The 19,939-nt window shown below is 48.1% G+C and overlaps 1 pseudogene; it reads left to right on the top strand.

The window, feature by feature from the left end:
* Positions 1 to 457: 457 nt before the first annotated feature.
* LOC141130197 (U4 spliceosomal RNA) lies at positions 458 to 522 on the top strand (annotated as a pseudogene).
* The last annotated feature ends 19,417 nt before the right edge of the window (positions 523 to 19,939 follow it).

Genomic DNA, 19,939 nt, shown 5'->3' with positions numbered 1-19,939 from the left:
AATTGCCTTCATAAGCAACCTAATTAGTAAATAGAGTTCATCTGTGTGTAATTTAATCTCAGTATAAATACAGCTGTTCTGAGAAGCCCCCAGAGGTTTGTTAGAGAACCAAAGTGATCAAACAGCTTAATGAAGGGCAAGAAACACGCCGATATACGTCCTAAATTTGAAGTGGAATATCATTGTTATGGCAGCAGCCAGCTGCCATAACCCCGGTATCCTCTTCTTTGGCCAGCGTTCTGCTTCCCAAAAAGAGTGGTCTCTGCAGCAGGTTCGCCGCAAGATCACTTTTATCGGGGGCGGGAGAGGGCCCCCCTCCCGCCGTGCTCAGGTGCTCTCCGCCGCTTACCGGAGCCGTCAGGTGCGGCGGAGGCGATTGGATCTTCACCCTTGCTGGGTATGGAGATGAGTGAGGGGAAGATGGCCACCACCCGTCTCCATAACATTGCAGGGCGAGAGCTTTGCGCAGTGGCAGTATCATAGCCAATGAGGTTCAACTGAGGCGTGATTATTGCTAATTGCTTCTCGGCCTTTTGGCGAAGATCAAGTGTAGTATCTATTCTTATCAGTTTCCAGGAGGTGGCGCTTGCTTCCGTCCCTGATCTATGGCGAAATAGAGATGGGATTGCGGTTGCTATGCAAAACCTGCTGGAGTGAAGGTGACCTGGAGCGGTTTGTAGCCGAAAGGGAAGCCTTCTGATGGGGATGGAGAACCACGGGGTCTGAACCAGAGGGTCGGGACCCTGGCCTTCTGGCCTGGATTGGGGCGGATCTAGCTCCAGACAGTTATTTGGGAGAGAACGCTTACTCCTGCCTTGCAAGGGGGGGAGGGAGTGGCAAGTACTTCCCGAATGTAATTAGGAGGAGTGATGGGAGCGACGGCAGAGCCTGATGGTAAAGGGCTCTTTCCGGCTTCCTGATCTCCATATCCTTCCTGTCTGTGGTGGGGTCTGCTGTGGTCTGGGCTGGGTGGTCAGGGCTTTTTCGAAAAGCCAGTGGTAAATGTGCCCCTGAAGTGGCAGTTCAGGGGTGCCGTATAGTCACGGTGTGAAAGCACTTGATTTTATGGCACCATGGTCACTTCACCACAACACACGTTTTTCGCACCTGCCTCTTGGGCCGGGCCTTTTGGCCAGGACCAGGGGAAATTTTTATGCCTGGCCGGAGGGCCGGCCATTGTATAGCACAATGGCCACTTTCACTCTCCCATCTCACTATCTTCCCCACTCTTTCTTTTACCCCTGTTTGTCACCTTTTTGTCTTTTTTTTTGGTTGTCTTTGTATACACGTTTTGTCACTGTGTGGCGAGTAGGGTGTGGGTCCTCGGGCCTACTCTGAAAGTCTTGGGAGGAGGTGGACATAGGCCTTTTGGCTTGGTTCGCCCTCTCCTTTGAGGGGTCTCTCTTCGGGAGAGCCCCACTGTACTTGGGTTGGTCTGCTTTGGCAGTCCTTCCAGTTGTGGGGGTCCGCCTGGTTTCGGCCGGATGGACCCTTTGTCTGAGTACCTCAGTCCCTGTCTGGAGCCTAACGCCCCGGGGGATCAGGGTAAGGTCCTTCCCTAGTGGAGGACTCTGTACACCCGTTGCACGTTTTTGTGTTTCACTCTTTATGTGTGGGCACTTTTTTTTGGCACCGGGTGGAAGTTTTTGAGGTGTGTTTTGCACGCCACTGGCTTTTCGATAGAGTGATTGCAGGGCGAAAGCGACATTAAAACGTCATTTCCGCCCATATCTTTTAAAGGGCTATTTGTTTTTTTTATTGCATTTTAGTGTAAATATGAGATCTGAGGTCTTTTTTTTTCTGTCATGCTTTTTTTCTATTACAAGGGATGTTTACATTCATTGTAATAGGAATAAAAGTGACACATTTTTTTTTTTTTAAAAAACAGTGTAAAAATAAAAAATAAAAGGTAAAATAAATAACAAAAAAAAAAATTAAACACGCCCCATCCCGCCGAGCAGAAGTGAACGGATACGTGAGTATCTCCCGCATATGAAAACGGTGTTCAAACAACACACGTGAGGTATCGACGCGATCTGTAGAGCGAGAGCAATAAATCTAGCCCTAACTTAACCGCCTCTGTAACTTAAAACATGCAACCTGTAGAATTTTTTAAACGTCACTTATGGAGATTTTTAAGGGTAAAAGTTTGTCTCCATTCCACAAGCGTGCGCAATTTTTAAGCATGACATGTTGGGTATCAATTTACTCGGCGTACCATTATCTTTCACAATTTTAAAAAAAATTGGGCTAACCTTACTGTTGTCTTATTTTTTAATTCTAAAAAGTGTATTTTTTCCGAAAAAAGTGCGCTTGTAAGACCGCTGCGCAAATACGGTGTGGCAGAAAGGCAACGACCGCCATTTTATTCTCTAGGGTGTTAGAAAAAAAATTTATAATGTTTGGAGGTTCTAAGTAATTTTCTAGCAAAGAAATCTGTTTTTAACTTGTAAACAACACATCTCAAAAAGAGGTTCGGTCCTTAAGTGGTTAAACCCCCCCCCCCCCGCTTTTGTGATCACTTTCTAATTTCTACTTGGAAACTTTTTTCCAGCAATGTAAAAACCTTATATTTATCCCGAATCTTCTGCTTCTGCTGTACTTCGGAAGCAGAAGATTCATCAATCCCAGGATTCAATGGCCATCTGCCGCTTTCTGATCGGGAGGTGCATGCTGGGCAGCCAGCAGCACTGTATTCCGGAAGGAGCAACGAGTGGGCTTCAGATGCCCACACTGAAGATGGGAGCGCGACAGCAAAGTGAGTTTAACGAGAAAAAAAAAAATGTAGAAAACCTACATTTCTTACTCATACCATTATGTATAGCATTAGGTGTAAACATCATGGGGGTGTTTACAAAAAAAAAAAACAAGCTGGAACTCCTCTTTAAGTTTGTATAATAAACATGGGCGGGAAGCCATAAAATAGTTTGGACTGGCATGGACTCATCCCCAGTGTACATTTTTGTCTTTTGGCAGAACTGCCTGAAATTCTGACATACAGTAGTAGCAGGAGCTGCACTTCTTGATGCTACCATTATCTTTGCACATTAATGCGCATTAGTGCTAGGCGCGGTCCTGCGTTCCCGTGTTAATGCATTATAATGGCCAGAATTCTGGCAAAAAGAATGTATTAACATCAGATGCGGGAATGCGTGCTAATTCGAATTAGCATGCATTAACACCCATGCAAAATGCACCTTTTTACAGCTTTTGGTTGCTGCTAAACTCCTATAGGGGAAAAAAACGTCAAGAGCATACAGTGTGCATGAGGCCTAAAATCCTTTAAATCCTCAGGGGTCTCCAAACTATGGCCCTCCAGTTGTTCAGGAACTACAATTACCATCATGCCTAGTCATGGCTGTTAAAGTGGTTGTAAACCCTTTACAACTACTTTTTGCTACAGGTAAGCCTATAATTAGGCATACCTGTAGCTACACTGGATATCTCCTAAACCTGCACGGTTTAGGGGATATCCCTTGTATTTGCATGTGCCGACATCATCGGCACATGCGCACTGAAGCAATGGCAATACGTGCTGTTGCTTCAGTTATGCACCGTACACACGGTCGGACTTTGTTCGGACATTCCGACAACAAAATCCTAGGATTTTTTCCGACGGATGTTGGCTCAAACTTGTCTTGCATACACACGGTCACACAAAGTTGTCGGAAAATCCGATCGTTCTAAACGTGGTGACGTAAAACAAGTACGTCGGGACTATAAACGGGGCAGTAGCCAATAGCTTTCATCTCTTTATTTATTCTGAGCATGCGTGGCACTTTGTCCGTCGGATTTGTGTACACACGATCGGAATTTCTGACAACGGATTTTGTTGTCGGAAAATTTTATATCCTGCTCTCAAACTTTGTGTGTCGGAAAATCCGATGGAAAATGTCCGATGGAGCCCACACATGGTCAGAATTTCCGACAACACGCTCCGATCGGACATTTTCCATCGGAAAATCCGGCCGTGTGTACGAGGCATTAGACTGCGTGGGAGTGACGTCATCGTGGCTCCGGCTAATCACAGCGCTGGAGCCCGTGATACCCGGAAGTAACTCTGGGAGCGATGTCAGCCACCACAGCGGGGTACGAGGACAGCTGCAGGGGCTTCGATCTCAGGTAAGTAATTCATAATAAACTAGAATGCTATGCATACTAGCTCATTATGCCTTTGTCTTGCAGGTTTTTTTTGTTTTTGTTTTCTGGGGTTTACAACCACTTTAATGTCAGAGTTTAAAGCGGAGGTTCACACAAAAATTGAACCTCCGCTTTTTGGAACCCAACCCCCTCCGGTGTCATATTTGGCACCTTTCAGGGAGGAGGGGGGTGCAGATACCTATCTAATACAGGTATTTGCACCCACTTCCGGGCGTAGACTCCCACGGGAGTCTACGCCACTTCCCGTCCCCCCGCACTGTCTGCTGGGACACACTTGGGTCCCAGAGACAGCAGGGACCGTTCTGATTGCGCATCGCGACTCGCGCATGCGCAGTAGGGAACCGGGAAGTGGAGCCGCAAGGCTTCATTTCCTGATTCCCTTACAGAAGATGGCGGCAGCAGCACCCGAGAGCCGAGCGACGGTTCAGCCTCGGGTGCCAACATCGCTGGACCCTGAGACAGGTAAGAGTCCTTATTTTAAAAGTCAGCAGCTGCAGTATTTGTAGCTGCTGACATTTAATTTTTTTTTTTTCGTGGGACTCCCTCTTTAACAATGCCTCCTGGGATGTGCAGTTCCGCAACAGCTGGAGGGCCGTAGTTTGGAGATCCCTGCGTCTAATTGTTTAACCACTTCAGCTCCGGAAGGTTTACCCCCCTTCATGACCAGGCCATTTTTTGCGATATGGCACTGCGTTATTTTAACTGACAATTGCGTGATCGTGCGACGCTATACCCAAATAAAATTTGTGTCATTTTTTTCCCACAAATAGAGCTTTCTTTTATACAAAAAAAAGGCCGACAATTTTGAAGAAAGAAAACAATATTTCCTGACAGACTCCATGGCAGCCTACGTATGGGTTAATCCCGCCTCTCATACCTCATAGGACCCCACCCCCATAAATCTTTGCATCTAGACAGAGACTGTGTTCTTTTTTGTCCTCCTCCTAGGACCAAGGTAGTCTTATCTTAGTTATGTTGTCGGTCCAGTCCTGGTGATTTGCACGTGAAGATGGCGTCCTGGCGGTGTTTTTTTCTGGAGTCCATTTACCTTGGCTATTAGCAGGGTGGACATGGGAAGTTATTGCGATGCCTTGAAGATCTTACTAGCCAGCCATTGGCAGGCAAGCGGCAACATGGCCAATCGTCCCAGCTATTAGCGGGAGGCCCTTTATTGAAATGCCCTGGTCGTGCAGCATGAGCAACATGGCTCCCAGTCCCAGGCCGGATCGAAGTAATGCCGTGGTGGTAATGTATAATGCTCCTTTATCATGTACATGGCAGCTGTTTTTGTATTTGTAGTGTTGCGTCTCCTAGTTTCATGTTTGTTTGTACGGCCATGGCGGCTGGAACGCATCTGCGTCCCAGTCCGCCGCCTTTCAACCCGTCTGCGCATGCGCAAGCTGCGATTCAGGTCGAGGCTTGGTTGTGTGTGTGCGGTCCGGGCAAGATGGCGGTGGTCGCGCATGGTCTATGGGGTGGCGTTGGGCACGGCGTAGGCACGCTGATGCGCGATGACATCATCCGGGGGGGGGGCGGCAGATTCAAATAGCTGTCAGATTCAGCTATTCTCTGGGTTGCCTTACAAGCTGCAGCAGCTGCTTCCCCGAGCGCATATCTCTGCTGTTTAAGGTAAGGGGTTATGCTGCACTACTTGCCTATGCTTATCCTGCTCATCCATCTGTTTCTTTTCTAAATATGCTGTATTGATTGCTTTCAGTGGTTTTGAACCCTTTTTTGCCATGGATGTGTCACCGCCCCCCAGTGGCCAACCCTTACTCTGCAGGTAGGATGGAATTGATTTTCCTCTGCCTGTTTGTTTTGGGTTAGTGGTTAGGTGCATGTTAACTCTTTATTTCCCTCAGCCCTTCTAGGTCTGAACACCGTTCCTCAGCACGTAAAGCTAATGACAAAAATCGTCATTCAACGTCAAGTTTCAGACGCCCTAAATCATCTTCCAGACGGTCCACGTCTAGTCGTCATTCTCACCGCCATTCCAGCCGCTCTAATAAGAGAACATGCTGGGGATGTAAAGCTCAGGTCCCAGAGGATAAATCTCTCTGTGAGTCATGCTATTCTCGAGCTGTAAAAGAATGTGGAGCTGGAGACCAACAGGTGGAAGCTCTGGTTAGAAGAGTGGTTCAAGAATCTCTGAACAGGACAGATCGCGTCCGTACTTCCAGCCCTCCTGCTGCTCCACCACCAGTTCCTGACAGGGTCGACCCTGAGGTTCCAGGTCCCTCTCGTCGAAGTCTCTCTTTAAGTGGTTCCTCCGACGGCGAAGCCGAGGTGGAAGACTCCAGTACAGGATTTGATTTTTCCTTTTCCTCAGTTAGTTAAAGCGGTTAAAAACGCATTGAGATGGGAGGAGCTGGTAGAAGCACCCTCTAAACAAAGGGAGTACTTCAAGCAGCTCAAGAAAGAACGCCCAAACTTCCCCTTCCTGGGTGAACTTGGGGAAATTATTTCAGATGAATGGAGTAAAGTTGAGAGGAAAAACTCGCTGATTTCCAAGATAGCGAAAATGTACCCATTCAAGGTGAGGAGGTAAAGCATCTGGAAGCGGCACCCCTCATTAATGCGGCTTTAATGAGGTTAGTGAAACATGTCACGCTTCCTCTGGAAGACACCGTTTCTTTTAAAGATGGTTTGGAGAGGAAGATCGACACTGACCTCAAACGCATTTATATTACAGCAGGCATGGCTTGTAAACCAGCCCTGGCTCTTGCAGCTTTGTCTAAAGCTATGGAAGCATGGATGGATGACATGGATGCAGTGTTGGGAAAGATCTCTGAGGAATTGCTCAAGAACTCACCAGTACATGAGCTGAAGCTGGCATCAGCCTTTCTGGGGGAAGCATCCCTTGATATTATTCGCCTTGTGGCACGTGTCATGCTTTCTTCATTCACGGCGAAGCGCGCCTTGTGGTTGCGCCCGTGGGTTGCGGATCCTGCCTCTAAACAGGCATGGTGTAAAATTCCCTTTGAGGGCTCCTCCCTCTTTGGGAATAAACTTGACTCTGCCATTACCCGTGCTACAGGGGGTAAATCAGGGTTCTTACCCCAGGATTGCCGTCTTTTTGGTCAGAGAAAAACTCATCTCAGACAAGATCAGGAGCGTGCGAGGGATGCACGTCGCTACAGACCTGGCCGTGATTTGAGAAAAAACTGGAGGAGAAATCAACCTTCAGGGCAGAAGTCCTCAAATTCAGCCTCTTCTGGGGGACATGAGGCTGCGAAGTCCTTTTTGATATAGAGCCTGTCCAGATGGAGCAAATCGGGGCTCGTTTACTCCGTTTCCATTACGTCGATTCGGGATTTCTGGACCGTCAAAACGGTCTCACTCGGGTCATACTTGGGTGTTCAGCAGTCCACCCACACACCGGTTTGTTCCTACAGCTCTTCCACACTTAGAAGAGAAGAAACAGGTTCTTCTGTCATATACAGATTCACTAGTAGCCCAGGGGGCCGCCATTCAAGTACCAACAGAAGAAAGATTTCTAGGGGTCTACTCCCCCCTTTTCATGGTCCTCAAAAAGAATGGGTCCTGGAGGCCTGTAATCGACTTGACATATCTGAACTCCTTCATCAAGAAGGAAAAATTCAAGATGGGGACTCTGCTAACAATACGCCAGATGATACAACCGGGAGATTGGCTTGTCTCCATAGACCTGAAAGATGCCTACTTTCATGTGCCGATTGCAAGGGAATTCCAGGTGTATCTCCGATTCGCAGTAGATCAGAGGCATCTCCAATTCACTTGTCTCCCATTCGGGCTTACAACATCGCCTTGAGTGTTTTCGAAGCTCTTATTGGCTGTAGTAGCGTTAATCAGGGTCAAAGGTATCCGGTTACACCATTATTTGGATGACCTACTTCTGCTTTCACAAGACAGGGATCAGCTGTTGGCACATCGAGATCAGGTCATCTCTACCCTAACAGAGTTCGGTTGGCTGTTGAACAAGGAGAAAAGTCATCTAGATCCAACGCAGTCTCTAATATTCCTTGGAGCCCAATTCAACACGGTGGAGAGCACCATCTCTCTGCCTCTGGAGAAAGTTTAGTTGATTCGGGAAAGAATTCGTCTAGCATCATCTCTTCTCAGAGCCTCGCAGTGTCTAAAGATAATCGGCACCATGGTAGCCACAGCCCCCATGGTGAAGTGGGCGCAATGGAAGATGCGGCCCTTTCAGAAGGGGTTTCTCCAACAGTGGGATCCAGGGTCTCGAGACCATCTTGTACGGGAAACCACCTCCATGCGGGAGAGCCTCACCTGGTGGCTGCAATGGAAGAATCTTCTCAATTGCCATTCCATAGCACCTGTCTCCTGGATCACGGTGACAACGGATGCAAGCAACAGAGGTTGAGGCGCTCTCTGTTTGATGGAGGTAGCCCAAGGCAAATGGGACTTCCCATTCCAAGGGATAGTCTCAAATATTCTGGAGCTTCGAGCTGCCTTCCGTGCGCTTCAAGCCTTTTCCCACCTGACATCAGGGGCCTCAGTCCTCCTGAGACTGGACAATACGACTGCAGTGTCTTACATCAGGAGGCAGGGGGGCACCCGCAGTCTCTCTTTACTGAAAGAAGTAAGTCCGATCATGTCCTGGGCCCAGGCGAACTTGACAAATTTATCAGCTGTTTATCTCCCCGGAATTCAGAATGTCCAGGCGGACTTCCTTTCAAGGGTCACCCTGGACAACAACGAATGGTCTCTCCACACCGAAGTGTTTAACTGGGTCTTGTCTCTGGGAGCGATGCCGGAAGTAGATCTGTTTGCATCCCCTTGCAACTTCAAACTGCAGAAATATTACATGAGGTGTCGTTGTCCCTAAGCCTTCGGAGTGGATGCCCTGACGGACCAGTGGAGATTCCACAAGGCCTATGCCTTTTCCCCGGTACCAGTCATTCTCCGATTTCTATCGAGGCTCAGGTGGGAAGAAGTCAAAGTAGTGGCAATTGTTCCTTTCTGGCCCAACAGGCCATGGTTTCCTCTCCTGGTTCAGCTCAGTTACCGGGATCCGATCCCTCTCCCGTCCAGACCAGATCTCCTGTCGCAAGGAACGTCTCTTCACCCATGTCCATCTCATCTCCATCTGATGGCTTGGCGGTTGAGAGGGGAAGGCTGGAAGCGCTAGGATGTCCAAGTTCAGCGATTGCTACATTGTTGAATGCCAGAAGAGCGGGCACCAACAGAGTCTATCAAAGAATTTGGTCAAAGTTTGCGGACTATGTGGCCTCCACTAATGGTTCCTGTATTGACCCAAGGATACAGGATATTCTGGGTTTTCTGCAAACAGGCCTGGATCTGTCTTTATGGGTTAGCTCCTTACGAGTCCAAGTTTCTGCAATCTCCGCCTTCACAGGTGTATCATGGGCCAGACACCCCCTTACTAGGCAGTTCTTCAGGGGAGCAATAAGACTTAGACCTCAAAGAAAAGCAAGATTTTCTAAATGGGATCTTCCTCTTGTCTGGGACTTCTTCGCAGGAAGAGAAATACGACATGTGGACCAGTCATCTATTAAGGAACTTTCCCTCAAAGTGGTCTTTTTAGTAGCCATAACATCGGCTAATAGGGTTTCCGAAATTGGTTCCTTAGGATTCAAAGCACCATTCCTTACTTTCTTCCCTGATCGAGTGGTCCTGATTCCTATGTTAGGTTAAAATCCCAAAGTAACAACTGTCTTCCATGAAAATCAGGAAATTGTTCTTCCTACGTTCAGGTCTTCTGAGGACTCTAATATTCATCCTCTAGATGTCGGAGAGGTTCTAAAGCAATACTTAGAAGCCACAGCTTCTTTTCGCCAATCTGATCACCTGTTTGTTCTCTTCCATGGTAAAAGCAAGGGAAAGCGTGCTTCCTCTAGAACCAACGCAGCATGCATTGTTCAGGCCATTCAGTGGGCTTATAAGTCTAAGGGTTTGGCTCCTCCGGAGGAAGTGACCGCTCATTCTTCCAGGAGCGTTTCTACATCGTGGGCAGCATCCCGGCATGTATCTCCGGAAGTAATCTGTAAAGCGGCCTCATGGTCATCAATTAACACTTTTATGACGCACTATTGTGTAGAACCGGCTTCCTTGTCATCTGTTAATTTTGGTTTGCACGTATTATCTGTTGATGGTGCCAATTAAACCTTTTTTTCTTTAACCAGCAATTACCCACCCGGGTGTGTATGGCTAGTTATTTCCCATACGTAGGCTGCCATGGAGTCTGTCAGGAAAACGGAAAATTTATATCAAATACTTACCGTAATTTTCCTTTCCTGATGGACTCCATGGCAGCAGGAGTTACTCCCATGGAGTAGGCTAAGTTACAGAACATGGTCTCTGTCTAGATGCAAAGATTTATGGGAGTGGGGTCCTATGAGGTATGAGAGGTGGGATTAACCCATACGTAGGCTGCCATGGAGTCCATCAGGAAAGGAAAATTACGGTAAGTATTTGATATAAATTTTCCGTTTTTTTACTTTCTGCTAAAAAACATATCCAATAAAAAATGTAAAAAATCTATTTTTTTCATCAATTTAGGCAAATATTTATTCTGCTACGTCTTTGGTAAAAAAAAAATCCCAATACATGTATGTTTGGTTTGCGCAAAAGTTATCGTGGCTACAAACTATAAAGTTTATATAAGTATATTTTTATTTGTTTATTTTTTTTACTAGTAATGGCGGCGATGAGCGACTTATAGCGGGACTGCAATATTACAAAACAGACACCTAACTGACACTTTTTAGGGAATAGTGACACTAATACAGTGATCAGTGCTAAAAAAATTTGCACTTTTACTGTACTAATGACACTGGCAGGGAAGGAGTTAACATCAGGGGCGATCAAACGGTTAACCTGGGAGTGATTACTAACTGGGGGGGGGAGTGCATTGACTGGGGGAATGTAAAGATCAGCACATTCCCCTCTCACAGAACCGTGGTCTGCCATGTTTACATAGGCAGACCGCCGTTCTGCCTTTCTCCTGAATGATCGGTGGGTCCCGGCGGACATCACCTCTGCCAGATCTGCTGATTGGCTCCCCCTGTGTCCAATCACAGCGGCAGCTGGTGGCCCTGCCGCAGTAAATTTACGGTGGGCGGTCCGCATCTGGTTAAATAATTTGTTACAGAAAAAGCTTTTATAAAATACATTTGATCGTTTCCCCTATGGCCTAATTTGGATCCAATACCAGTTCATCACAGGCCAATATAGCAACCGCCCTGTACACACGACCGGTTTTGCCGTCGGAATAAACTCTGAAGGTATTTCCGACGGAGTTCCGACGGAATTCCGCTCAAGCTGTCTTGCATACACACGGTCAAACCAAATTCCGACCGTAAAGACGCGGTGACGTACAACACGTACGACGGGACTAGAAAATTGAAGTTCAATAGCCAGTAGCCAATAGCTTCCTTCTCATACTTGCTTCAGAGCATGTGTCGTTTTTGGTGTGTCGGAACAGCATACAGATGAGTGTTTTTTCTGATTGTAATTTGTTCAGTCGGAAAAATATAGAACATGTTCTCTATCTAAGTCTGTCTGAATTTTCAATGGAAAAAGTCTGATGGGGCATACACACGGTCGGAATATACAATGAAAAGCTCCCATCGGACTCTTTCTGTCGGAAATTCCACTCGTGTGTACACGGCATAATGCCCCGTACACACGGTCGGATTTTCCGACGGAAAATGTGTGTTAGGACCTTGTTGTCGGAAATTCCGACCGTGTGTAGGCTCCATCACACATTTTCCATCGGATTTTCCGACACACAAAGTTTGAGAGCAGGCTATAAAATTTTCCGACAACAAGATCCGTTGTCGGAATTTCCGATCGTGTGTACACAAATCCAATGCACAAAGTGCCACGCATGCTCAGAATAAATAAAGAGATGAAAGCTATTGGCTACTGCTCCGTTTATAGTCCCGACATACGTGTTTTACGTCACCGCGTTCAGAATGATCGGATTTTCCGACAACTTTGTGTGACCGTGTGTATGCAAGACAAGTTTGAGTCAACATCCGTCGGAAAAAATCCTAGGATTTTGTTGTTGGAATGTCCGATCAATGTCCGACCGTGTGTACGGGACAATAGAAGAAAAAGGAAAGCAAACCTATAAATGTCATTTATTTACTTTATTAATAATTTACAGCAACATGTAGATATAAAGAAAGTGGTAGAAAATGTCAGCCCTTGTCTTTATGTTGTCTGTGTCATGTGTTCTAATGGGAAAAGGTGGTATGATTTGAAAAGTCATGACTTTTGACTAATGATATCTATCTTTTGGGGATTCATGTTGAACCCTATTGCCAGTTCACTTTAGTAAAGATATGTGGTGTGGGAGAGCTGCCAAATACAATAAAGTTACAAAAAGCCGATTCTTTTCTTTTTCTCTACTCTTTGACCTTTGCTGTGATATTCATCTAAATGTTGTATGTGGAATATTTAGATAACAGCAAGGCTATAGAGGAACCAGCCTCAGAACACTGTTGTAAGACCAAATCAAACTAATTTAAAAGTGATTGTAATATTGTACACATTTTTATACAGGTTGGTTTTAAACCACTGTTGCGCAAACTCTAACAGTATATACCGTATGTGCATCAACAAACTATAAACCTTCCATAACCTGTGATATATAACAGTACAAATAAATCAAAGCATAACAATAGTGCAGTCCGTTTCCAAGTGTATTAATATATTATAGCGTGTGATAGTTCATTTTCCAGCGGTGATGTGACTATTACAATCACTTGCTTCCAGAAAAAACACTTCTCGTATCTATATGTGTAAACAAATGGTGTGCTTCCAGCTCCTCGTGACACCTCTGTGCTCCCAGAACTCTCACGTTACTGAGTAATCAAATAGGCCTTTTGATTACAATACTCAGGACGATGTTCCACCGATCTTAGCTAGATGTCAGATATGTCTAGTTGATCCCTTTAACCGCTTCAGCCCCAGACCATTTGGCTGGCCAAAGACCAGAGCACTTTTTGCGATTCGGCACTGCGTCGCTTTAACTGACAAATGCGCGGTCATGCGACGTGGCTCCCAAACAAAATTGACGTCCTTTTTTTCTCACAAATAGAGCTTTATTTTGGTGGTATTTGATCACCCCTGCAGTTTTTATTTTTTGCGTGATAAACAAAAAAAGAGCGACAATTTTGAAAAAAACGCATTATTTTTTAATTTTTGCTATAATAAATATATCCAAAAAATATATAAGAAAACATTTTTTTCCTCAGTTTAGGCTGATGCATATTCTTCTACATATTTTTGGTAAAAAAAAAAACGCAAAAAGCGTATATTGATTGGTTTGCGCAAAAGTTATAGCGTCTACAAAATAAGGGTTAGTTTTATGGCATTTTTATTAATAACTTTTTTTTTCACTAGTAATGGCGGCTATCAGCGATTTTTATCGTGACTGTGACATTATGGCGAACACGTCGGACAATTTTGACACATTTTTGGGACCATTGGCATTAATACAGCGATTAGTGTGATTAAAAATGCATTGATTACTGTAAAAATGTCATTGGCAGTGAAGGGGTTAACACTAGAGGGCAGTGAAGGGGTTAATGTGTGCCCTAGTTTGTGTTCTAACTGAAGGGGGATGGGGACTGTGCAGGGAAACTAACAGATCGCTGTTCATACTCTATATGAACAGATGAACTGTCAGTTCCCTGCTCAGAGAACCGGAAACTGTGTGTTTACACACACAGTTCCCGGTTCTCCGTGTGCCCCGAGTGATCGCGGGAGCCCGGCGGTGATCGAGACCACCGGGCACTCGCATCAACTCAGGGAGCGAGCGGGGGCGCGCGCCCCCTAGTGGCCACAGGGCGACGTTACATAACGTTGTTTCAACCAGTCGTGCCATTCTGCTGCAGTACAACTGTGGCGGCTGGTCGGCATGTGGTTAAGGTACCGTCCACCGCAGTTATCCGTATGTTTAGGATAAAACAAAGTGACCTCCAATAATGTAGTGGGTAAAAATTAAATAATTTATTAAAAAACAAGCAACATGCAGGTCTCCGACATCACCTCCGGTCCGGTATGCCCTACACGTTACGTCACGTGACTTCACCACCCTGATGAAGTCACGTGATGTAACGCATAGGGCATCATAATTATTACTATATTTTTCATTGTGCACACATGAATTGTACTTAAATACTGCATTTGGATCACTATTTTGCACTATGGTAGCGCAGAGGTCCACGTTTGTTAATTTCAAACACAACATAACCTACAAAATTCCTGCTAAATCTAAAAGATAAAACTGTATTGAGTTTATAAATAAAGCTCTATTTGTGAATGAGGTATTTGGGGAGTTGTGGCTTGTACAGTGTAAATCAGGTTTTTTTTTGTGGTTGGAGCTGTATACAGGCAGCCAATGTTATGCTAGGGGGACTCAGAGGCTGTACAAACAGCTACAGGTCCTAATTTGACAAGTGTGTGGGTGCAGGTCTATAACCTTGAATGTAGACAGTGTGCATTCAGGTCCACTCACCTACACCTGTGAAGTTAGGACCTGCGGCTCTGTTCGTACAGCCACTCCATTCCCATTGAGTAACAGGCAGCTCCACCCGCACAAATAAACCGCTTATTCACACTGTGTGGGACAGAGAACCTGTATAAATGAGCCATTAATTATGAGTATTTTATCTTTAATTTTATTTTAGAATTACATTTTTTGTTATTTTTTTATTGTATTTTTTATTTTTTTTTACATTTTTTAACAGCCCTTTTGAGGGGGCTTTGGTTAAATCTTAGGGGTCTAAACAGTCCTCAATCTTTATCTCTGCAGCCTCAGCTGCACAGAATGGATGAACAGACATAGCTCTGTACAGAGATTCCTGTTCATTCACAAATGGAAGCCCAGTATACTGTTTACTAGGTTTCAGCTATGAATGAACACAGTGAGTGATTGGTACTGACATATTTATCGGCCCAACTTTGCTTTTTATCCTGAAATGATCTCCTGTGCTCTGCCGGGGAAGCTGGTAGTGCTGCAGGGGTGCCTGGGCAGCAGAAGGAAGGGGAACTTAGAGAGGAGGGGGTGAGCGGTGCAGCGGAGTGACAATCGGAGGAAGCAATTCCCCTGTAGCACCCCTTGGTAGCAGCTGAAAGCTGGCTGGAGGAAGAGGAAAAGAAGCAGGCTTTCAGCTGCTGCAGTGGGGGAATAAAGGGGGATCGGCTCTGTATGCCCCCCCACATTGATCACCCTTTCCTGTAGAGGATCCCCTTTCTTATTGGCAGCTGCCTGAGCTCCCCCATTGAACTGATGGGGCCTAAGCCCCATACAGGAGGACCAGTGGTACCCCCTTATTGGCAGCCCTGCTTCATATCCTAGGGTTGCTGCTTCCACCCTCTATTGCAATTAATTAATCCACCATAGGCAATTAGTGCCCCTTCAACCCTCCATTCTTGGTACATAACACACCATAGTCACGTAGTGCCCCTTCCACGCTTCATTCCAGGTACATAACACCCTCATAGACACCTAGTACCCCTTCCAACCACATAACCCATCATAGGCACCTAATGCCCCTTCCACCCTCCATTCCTGGTACATAACCCCCATAAGCAGCTAGTGCCCTTTCCACTATAGGCACCTGGTGCCACTTCCACCCTCTATTCATAAGCCCCATAGGCACCTAGTGTCACCTCCACCCTCTATTCTGGGTACATAACCCCCCCATAGGTATCTAGTGCCCCCTTCACCCTTTATTCCAGGTATATAACCTCCCATAGGCACCTGGTACCCCTGCCACCCTCTATTGCAGGTACATAACCCCCATAGACACCTGGTGCCCCCTCCATTCCAGGTACATAATCCCCCATAGACAATTGGTGCCCCCTCCACCCTCCATTCCAGGTACATAACCCCCCACAGGCACCTGATGCCCCTGCCACCATCTATTCCAGGCACATAACCCCCCATAGACACCTGGTGCCCCCTACACCTGCCATTCCAGGCACATAACCCCCATTGGCACCAGGTGCCCCCCCCCATCCTGTATTCCCGGTATCTAACCCCCATAGGAACCTAGTACCCCCTTCACCCTCTATTCCAGGTACATAACCCCCCCCCCCCCCATAGGCACCTGGTACCTCTGCCACCTATCATTCCAGGTACATAACCCACCATAGACACCTGTTGGCCCTCGACCCTCTATTCCAGGTATATAACCCCCATAGACACCTAGTACCCCTGCCACCTTCCATTTCAGGTATATAAACTCTTAAACTCTTACAGACACCTGGTGCCCCCTCCACCCTCTATTCCAGGTGCATAACCCCCCCTTGACACCTAGTACCCCTGCCACCTTCCAACCCAGGTACAAACCCCCCCCATAGGCACCTGGTGCCCCTTCACCCCCCATTCCAGGTATATTACCCCCCTAGGCACCTAGTGCCCCTGCCACCCTCCATCCCAGGTACATAACCCCCCACAGACCCTTAGTACCTCTGCCACCCTCCATACAAGGTACATAACCCCCCATAGGAACCTGGTGCCCCTTCACCCTCCGTTCCAGGTACATAACCTCCATCCCAGGTATATAACCCACCATAGACACCTAGTGCCCCCGCCACCCTCTATTCCAGGTACATAACCCCCCATAGACACCTGGTGCCCCTCCATTCCAGGTACATAACCCCCCCATAGACACCTGGTGCCCCTCCATTCCAGGTACATAACCCCCATAGACACCTGGTGCTCCCTCCACCCCAGGTACATAACCCCCCACAAACACCTGGTGCCCCTGTCACCGTCTATTCCAGGTACATTACCCCCCTAGACACCTGGTGCCCCTCCACCCTCTATTCCAGGTACATAACCCCCTTAGACAACTAGTACCCCTTCCACCCTCCATTCCAGGTATATAAGCCCCCATAGACACCTGGTGCCCCCTCCACCCTCTATTCCAGGTACATAACCCCTCATAGACACCTAGTACCCCTGCCACCTTCCATCCTAGGTACAACCCCCCCCCATAGGCACCTGGCGCCCCTTCACCCCCCCCCCCCCATTCCAGGTATATAACCGCCATAGGCACCTGGTGCCCCTGACACCCTCCATCCCAGGTACATAACCCCCCCACAGACCACTAGTACCCCTGCCACCCTCCATACCTCCATACAAGGTACATAACCCCCCATAGGAACCTGGTGCCCCTTCACCCTCCATTCCAGGTACATAACCCCTCATAGACACCTGGTGCCCCCTCCATTCCAGATACATAACCCCCTATAAACACCTGCTGCCCCCACCACTCAAGGTACATACCCCCCACAGACACCTGGTGCCTCTGTCACCCTCTGTTCCAGGTACATAACCCGCCATAGGCACCTGGTGCCCCCTCCACCCTGTATTCCAGGTACATATCCCCCATAGGAACCTAGTACCCCATTTACCCACTATTCCAGGTGCATAACCCCCCATAGGCATCTAGTGCCCCCTCCACCCTCTATTCCAGGTATATAACGTCCCATAGACACCTGGTGCCCCTTTTACCCTCCATTCCAGGTACATAACCCCCATAGACACCTGGTACCCCCTCTATTCCAGTTACATAACCCCCCCATAGACACCTGGTGCCCCTCCACCTTCCATTCCAGGTACATAACCCCCCACAGGCACCTGGTGCCCCTCCACTCCAGGTACACAACCCCCCATAGACACCTGGTGCCCCTCCACCCTCCATTCCAGGTACATAAGCCCCCATAGACACCTGGTACCCCCTCCACCCTCCATGACCCCCATAGGCACCGGGTGCCCCCTCCACCCTGTATTCTAGGTACATAACCCCCATAGGAACCTAGTACCCCTTTTACCCTCTATTTCAGGTACATAACCCCCCATAGGCATCTAGTGCCCCCTCAACCATCTATTCCAGGTACATAACCCCCCCCATAGACACCTGGTGCCCCCTCCATCCTCCATTGCAGGTACATAACCTCCCATAGACACCTGGTGCCCCTCCACCCTTCATTCCAAATCCATAACCCCCCATAGACACCTGGTGCCCCTCCATTCCAGGTACATAACCCCCCATAGACACCTGGTGCCCCTCCATCCCAGGTACATAACCCCCCATAGACACCTGGTGCCCCTCCATTCCAGGTACATAACCCGCCATAGACAACTGGTGCCCCCTCCACCCTCCATTGCAGGTACATAACCCCCCATAGACACCTGGTGCCCCTCCATTCTAGGTTCATAACCCCCCATAGACACCTGTTGCCCCTCCACCCTCCATTCCAGGTACATAACCCCCCATAGACACCTGGTGCCCCTCCACCCTCCATTCCAGGTACATAACCCCCCATAGACACCTGGTACCCCTCCATCCCAGGTACATAACCCCCCATAGACACCAGGTGCCACTCCACCCTCCATTCCAGGTACATAACATCCCATAGAAACCCTGTCCCCCTCCACCCTCCATTCCAGGTACAAAACCCCCCATAGACACCTGATGCCCCTCCACCCTCCATCCCAGGTACATAACCCCCCATAGACACCTGGTGCCCCTCAACCATCTATTCCAGGTACATATCTCCCACAGACACCCGGTGCCCCTCCACCCTCGGTACATAACCCACCATAGACACCTGGTGCCCCTCCACCTTCCATCCCAGGTACATAACCCCCCATAGACACCTGGTGCCCCTCCACCCTCCATCCCAGGTACATAACTCCCCACAGAAACCTGGTGCCCCTCCACCCTCCATTTCAGGTACATAACTCCCCATAGAAACCTGGTGCCCCTCCACCCTCCATTCCAGGTACATAATCCCCCATAGACACCTGGTGCCCCTCCAACTTCCATGCCAGGTACATAACCCCCCCATAGACACCTGGTGCCCCTCCATCCCAGGTACATAACCCCCCATAGACACCTGGTGCCCCTCCACCCTCCATCCCAGGTACATAATCCCCCATAGACACCTGGTGCCCCTCCACCTTCCATGCCAGGTACATAACTCCCCATAGAAACCTGGTGCCCCTTCACCCTCCATTCCAGGTACATAACTCCCCATAGAAACCTGGTGCCCCTCCACCCTCTATTCCAGGTACATAACTCCCCATAGAAACCTGGTGCCCCTTCACCCTCCATTCCAGGTACATAACTCCCCATAGAAACCTGGTGCCCCTCCACCCTCCATTCCAGGTACATAACTCTCCATAGAAACCTGGTGCCCCTCCACCCTCCATCCCAGGTACATAACTCCCCATAGCCACCTGGTGCCCCTCCACCCTCCATTCCAGGTACATAACCCCCCATAGACACCTGGTGCCCCTTCACTCTCCATTCCAGGTACATAACCCTCCATAGCCACCTGATGCCCCTCCACCCTCCATTCCAGGTACATAACCCCCCATAGACACCTGGTGCCCCTCCACCCTCCATTCCAGGTACATAACCCCCCATAGACACCTGGTGCCCCTCCACCTTCCATGCCAGGTACATAACCAACCATAGACACCTGGTGCCCCTCCACCCCAGGTACAAAACCCCCATAGACACCTGGTGCCCCTCCACCCTCCATCCCAGGTACATAACTCCCCATAGAAACCTGGTGCCCCTCCACCCTCCATTCCAGGTACATAACTCCCCATAGAAACCTGGTGCCCCTCCACCCTCCATTCCAGGTACATAACTCCCCATAGAAACCTGGTGCCCCTCCACCCTCCATTCCAGGTACATAACTCCCCATAGAAACTTGGTGCCCCTCCACCTTCCATCCCAGGTACATAACTCCCCATAGCCACCTGGTGCCCCTCCAC

This window comes from Aquarana catesbeiana, linkage group LG02 (genome assembly GCF_042186555.1).
Source record: "Aquarana catesbeiana isolate 2022-GZ linkage group LG02, ASM4218655v1, whole genome shotgun sequence".
Taxonomy (NCBI): Eukaryota; Metazoa; Chordata; class Amphibia; order Anura; family Ranidae; genus Aquarana; species Aquarana catesbeiana.
Note: the sequence above shows the minus strand (reverse complement) of the source record. Positions and strands in the feature narration are given on the sequence as shown.